The sequence below is a fragment of the Uloborus diversus genome, chromosome 4, assembly GCF_026930045.1.
Source record: "Uloborus diversus isolate 005 chromosome 4, Udiv.v.3.1, whole genome shotgun sequence".
NCBI lineage: Eukaryota > Metazoa > Arthropoda > Arachnida > Araneae > Uloboridae > Uloborus > Uloborus diversus.
In genome coordinates this window covers 64040551-64046550 of record NC_072734.1, presented here as the reverse complement: position 1 = coordinate 64046550, position 6000 = coordinate 64040551, and positions in this window count along the sequence as shown.

The following is a 6000-nucleotide window of genomic DNA, read 5'->3' as shown; positions in this document are numbered from 1 at the left end:
AAAAGTAGAAAATAAAAAAGACTTCTGTTTATAACACTCAAAATTTGCTGTTGCTCTCTCAAATAGATATTTATGTAAATTCTAAAGCAGGTAATAACAACCTGCAAATAAAAATAATTAAAAATAAAAACTTGAGAGGAGAACAGATGGTATGCAGCTTTGAGCGAATGACTTTCTAACATCTATATTTCTTCCTTAATTTTTTTAAATTCAAGTTTTATTAACTGCTTTAGAATTAGCCCAAATGTAAATACATAAAAAGCAGCATATAAATATAACGATATGAAAAGCAATTTCATTTTTTGCGGTTTATAATTCAAGAAGTCTTTTTTTATTTTATTTCATACTTTTAGTGCAAACCAAGTTAGTAAAAATAGTCTTTATAGTCTGACCACCGATGAGATTGAAAGTCAAACATCCAGTTTACAGGCGGAAATGGAAGTATCTATTAGCTTTCAGGGATGCCAGCTTTTGTAGATGTGTGTTAGCCTCTAAATTAAGCAGTCACACTGAAATGAACGGAACACGCTCATCAGATATTTGATTTCCCCCTGATTTGGATAGACTGGTTTTGACAAGACGTTGCTAGAAAATTTCACTTTAAATTAAATGGAGGAAAAGAAAAAAAAGTTGAATTTTCCATAACATTAAAAAAAAAAATTCTTTGCTTTTGTTTTGTTTGACACAAGTATCGGAATTGGGTCACCCCATTCCAAAGTATGTAAGATACCCTCCCTCTTATTTCTTTAATACTAAAAAAATTATATATATATATATATATATATATATATATATATATATATATATATATATATAAATGGAGTTTGGTAAATTTGTTCCCTAAGATCTCAGAAACTACCCAGCAGATTTGGCTGAAACTTTCACCGTTTGTTCAGTTTGGTACTGGGAAGGTTTATAGACCAGTTCGAAAAAAATCCGATTGATAGTTCCCTTTTTATTCCAATTTTAGTCCCAATTTTCGCAAAAATGCCCCAATATGGGGGTGGAAAAAAACGTGCACATACTAACATTATATGTCCATCGAAAGCGCCAATTTTTCTGCTGAAGATAGCATCTGTTCGAAGTTTCTAAGTTGTATAAAAAACGAGTTATGAGCTTTTTTGTTCCCTGTTCGAAGGCTTTCATCAACCCAAGTCATTATTTAGTGTGTCATCTCAACTCCCAAGAATTGTTGTATTGTGGAATATTTTGACTTTCGTCTGACTTTGAGGCTTCTCAGTCAAACTTAAAGCAACGTTTCCCAAAGATGGCTAAAAATAAATGGATTTGGCTGATCATTTTATTTTTAAACGGAACTTATAATGAATGGTTTATTATTATTATTTATGCTGACTTGGACTAATTTCGCCAGAATTTTTTCAGAAAGATTTCAGTAGCTGATGCATTTGGCAGTTTTTACCACTGTCGCTGTTTTTGAGCCCAAAGACGTAATAATGTTTCTCAGCTTTCACCATATAAACAAAATATCGCCAATCAAAGATACTTAAAAAAAAAAATACTGTGTAAAATAATTCAACAACTAAATTAGGCAAATCCATAAACCGCACAAAAACTTCCATTAATTTTTCTTTTTGCACGATTTCAAACAATCGCCAAATTTTACTACTTATTTTGGAAACATTTCGGATGAAACCGTTTGGCGCCATTTTTTTTTTTTTTTTTTGGACCAAAAGTATCTCAGCATCTGGCAACAATATTTCTATAATAAAAATTAGTAAGGAGTGGGAGTATTATCGAAAGTGTCCCAAAATGATTCTCGCAAATTTGGTAACATTTTAAACCGCACCAAGTGTTCACAAAAATTGAAATTTCCCAAAATAACTAAAGCAACTGTAAGGGGAACACGGGCTGCTACATTTTTTAAAACAGTTCGTACATCAATAGCCATACTGAGAAGGTTTTAGATTTAAAAAAAAAAAAGTACTAACAGATAAATTTTTTTAAACATGTAAAGTTTAATTTCATATTTCGGAAATTCTTCAAATTTGTATATGCTTAAATGTCGTCCTTTCGTTTCTAATTGAATACTATTTAGTTCTTTATACTTATTGCTATTTTAGAGTAATGAGTAAGGAAGAAGCTCGATATTTAATCATCACGTCAAAAAGGTTTGTTTTAAATTCTTTCGCATAAAACAGAAAACAAGGGCAAGTAACGATTGTTTCTCATAATTATTACTGACCAAGGCAACGCCGGGTATTTTTGCTAGTATATATATATATATATATATATACTAGGGGGTTACTTTATATATATATATATATATATATAAAGTAACCCCCCCCCCGAAAGTCGGGTGTAGCTACACCTCTGTAGGATGTGCTGTTATTTATTTGTTTTACGAAGAATGAACAGTGTAAAATATAATAAAAGAATCGCACTATGTATGGCATGTTTTATTTTTAATTAGTATCGCATCATATACAAGAAAATTTCGAAAAAACATTCAGTCTCGATTTCAACTTTTTAGTACGTACTTGTAAACACAAAAAGGTTTAATTAAAAAAGTGACTTAAAAACGATTCCATTGATGTAAAATTCGTTATTTAATTGGCCTGAAAAACGAAATTGAATCTAACGTAAGAGTGGGGGGATGGGTTTGAAAAATTTTAAATACCCTTACATGGGGATAGGGGGTCAAAAATTGCCAAAATCATTCTTATGTAATTAATGAATGGCCCCCTAATATCAAATGCTTTCAAGGAGTTAAGGTGACGTCACACTCTTGTTTACTTTTAAGATTTTCTCTCACTTCCTTTATTACCCTCCCGAGTGAGGAGTGAATTTCTGGAAAGCGAAAATGACTCGCGAATATGACTCATCGCTTCCCTCAAGGTCACCCCCCTTCCTGACCCCGAAGGCAAAAAGCTTTCGTCTGTTCTTTTCAAATCGTTTTATCTTGAGTTCTATCTAGTGGTGGTAACCCCGCTAAATCAAATAAGGTCAAGATTGCTATTTCCTGCGCAATCTTTTCCCTAGATCCCTAGTGGTCTGTATGCAATAAAATATCCTTCGAATTTTGCAGATGTATCTGCATCGCAACACGCACTCGAAGAACATGAGCTCTATCTCATATGTGTAGGTAGGGGTGCCCAAAAATTAAATTTTTGGGAGGGCGGAAACTCAATTTCCGAATGGAACTCCAAATTTTGCCGAATGAATATAATTTTGCTGAATTGTCAGACAAAATTTGCCATATAAGGAAATAAATAATTATAATAATTTAATAATAATTTTGGAATAAGCAGGGTTCATAACTTTAGGCAGAAAAAAGCACTTTTCAAGTACTTTTCAAGGTAAAAAATTTTGTTTTCAAGGCAATATCATAAATTTGTACTAAAAATATTGTATGCAGATTTCATTTACTACAAACACATAGAAATAAGGCAATAATACAAAAAAGTATAGGAAACAAAATTGCTTTTTCTACAACGAGAGACGCTTTGATGAAAGATCTACTGCGTTGAAAGTTTTTCTGAAAATGTTTGAAAAGTTTGGTCATAAAGAGAAGCAGATACCAATAGGTTTAATTTTGAGGTTTTTCAAAGCTTGCAGCAGTCAGAGGTTTGTATATTTTCTAGAATCAGCAAATTAATATTTTAAAGAAAAACCTTTCATAAGTGCTTTTAACTTTTATGGGAAGAAACTAAAATACCCAAGTTCAATGGCATTGCCAGAGAGGAGTTTTTTAAGTCACTCCCCCCCCCATTTCAACATTTATTTCCAATATCTATACAGTGGTTTATTACAATAGAAGGGCGGTTAGGACAAAAACACTACCCAGCAAGTTATTTCAGTTTGCACTATTAAGTTCTAAAAATATTACGTTTGCAAATCATTTATAAGTATGCAAATCAATTATTCGTATGTATTTATTAGCTGTTCAGCCAATAAGGCATTTCAACTGTCCTCGAGTAAATTTAAAAATTAGGAAGTAAGAAAAGTTTATGAAAGTCCACAGTTCAGTCTCTACACCTCAAAATATACAAAAGCAGCTTAAGTAGTGATAAATACTCTGAATGCAAACTTGAGCCTATTCAGCTTTCATTGATTAACTTGTAATAGACAATAAATGTGCAAGTTCAGATTTATAGAGCCATATTTCGAAATTGAAAAGATTCACAAGAAGTTGACATATATTATGACAAAAGTAGTTTTATTTTGGGAAAAAAATGGGTTATTGTTGAAATTAGAATTTAAACTTAGAAAGGCAATAATATTCAGGTGTAATTGTAATTTGTGAGTTCATAAAAAATTACCTGAAAGTTTCAAAGAGCAAAATGGGGTGAGGGGGGGGGGAATAATTTTTAAAACTAAGACCCTATTACTTGAATATACATATGTACAACAATAACTTTTGCTATGCATACAATTCATAAAATAGTTTATAAGTCAAAATATTCTGCATAGAAATACCATGCCCAGTGCCTGTTGATAATCAGCAACAGGCACTGGGCATAGCTAGGCTGGTACTGGTCAATTTGTTAAATCCAAATGAAGATGAATGACCCTCCTTAAGCTATCTACCCCTTTGCTGATTAAAGCCTCTTTCAGTAAGCTCCAAGTACTCACAATCTTAATAAAGTAGTAATTTTGAACATTTGAGGAAAAGGGAAAAATTGGAGATATAGGGAGGTAAAAGCATAAAAACGAGCACTACTGGATTTCATGTGAATAATCATAACACAACCACCCCTGTTATACACCTTATTTATTTTAGCAGACATAAAAAAATGATGTACTTATAAATAAAATTATATAAATCAACTTTATATTTAAAATACAAACTTTATGTTAATTTGTTAGGTGCTCAACTGCTGAAATTTAATTTTTTTTTTTAAATCTGTTATGACCAAAAATTAGGTAAAGATAATCATTCAAAATTGCGAAAATAAATAAGCAAATAATTAAACAAGACCAAGGTAATAAATTCTTTAACTCTTTAGTTATTAAAATAAAAAATAAAATAAGCTAATCTGATGTAGCAGTGTCAAAATAACTACTAATTGCCAAAAACATAAAAATATTTACAAAATGCAAAAGGATTGAAATCTCAAACAAGGGAAGCAAATTTTCGCGAATTAAGTTTAATGTTGTCATGTTTCCCATAAAATAAACTTATATTTTACTGAAATTAAACATAAAATATGCTAATCTACGGTAGCAAATATGAAAATAACATCCGATTAGTGAATATATTTAAATATTTGCAAGATGCAAAAAGATTGAAATTTCAAACACGAGAAGCAATTTTTCGCAAAGTCTGAGCTCGTTCGACGTGGCATGTTTCCCATGAAATAAATTTATTTGTTTTTTATTAAAATTAAACAAAAATATACTAATCTAAGGTAGCATATGCGAAAATAACATTTGATTAGCCAAAATATTTAAATATTTGCAGGATGCAAAAAGATTGAAATTTCAAACACAAGAGCAATTTTCCGCGAAACCCGAGTAAGTTCAATGTTGTCATGGTTTCCAAATTAATTTCTTTGTTAATTAATGAAATTAAACAAAAAATAAACTAATCTAAGGTACCATATGTCAAAATATCTTTCGGTTGTAAAAAACATCAAAATATTTACAAGATGCAAAAGGATTGAAATCCCAAACACGGAAGCAATTTTTCGCGATGTTGCATACTGAACACATGTTCAGAAAATTGCATTGGTGAAATACTTTTTTAAAACTTCTAAGCACAATTCGTTGATTTTTGAGAGAATTTAAGCACTAAGAAACTTTTTCAAGGTTTTAAAACTTTTTCAAGGTTTTCAAGCACTTGAAAATGAACTTTTTTTTTCAAGCACTTTTCAAGGTTTTTCAAGGGCGTACGAACCCTGATAAGGAATTTTGGGAGGGCAATAGTGACCTCCCACCGGGGAGTCCCTGTGTGTAGGGAAAAACGTAATTTTTAACAAAAAACACTAGATCCTAATTTTTAAATCACGCAATACAGCAGCATCATCAGGGCTACTAGTA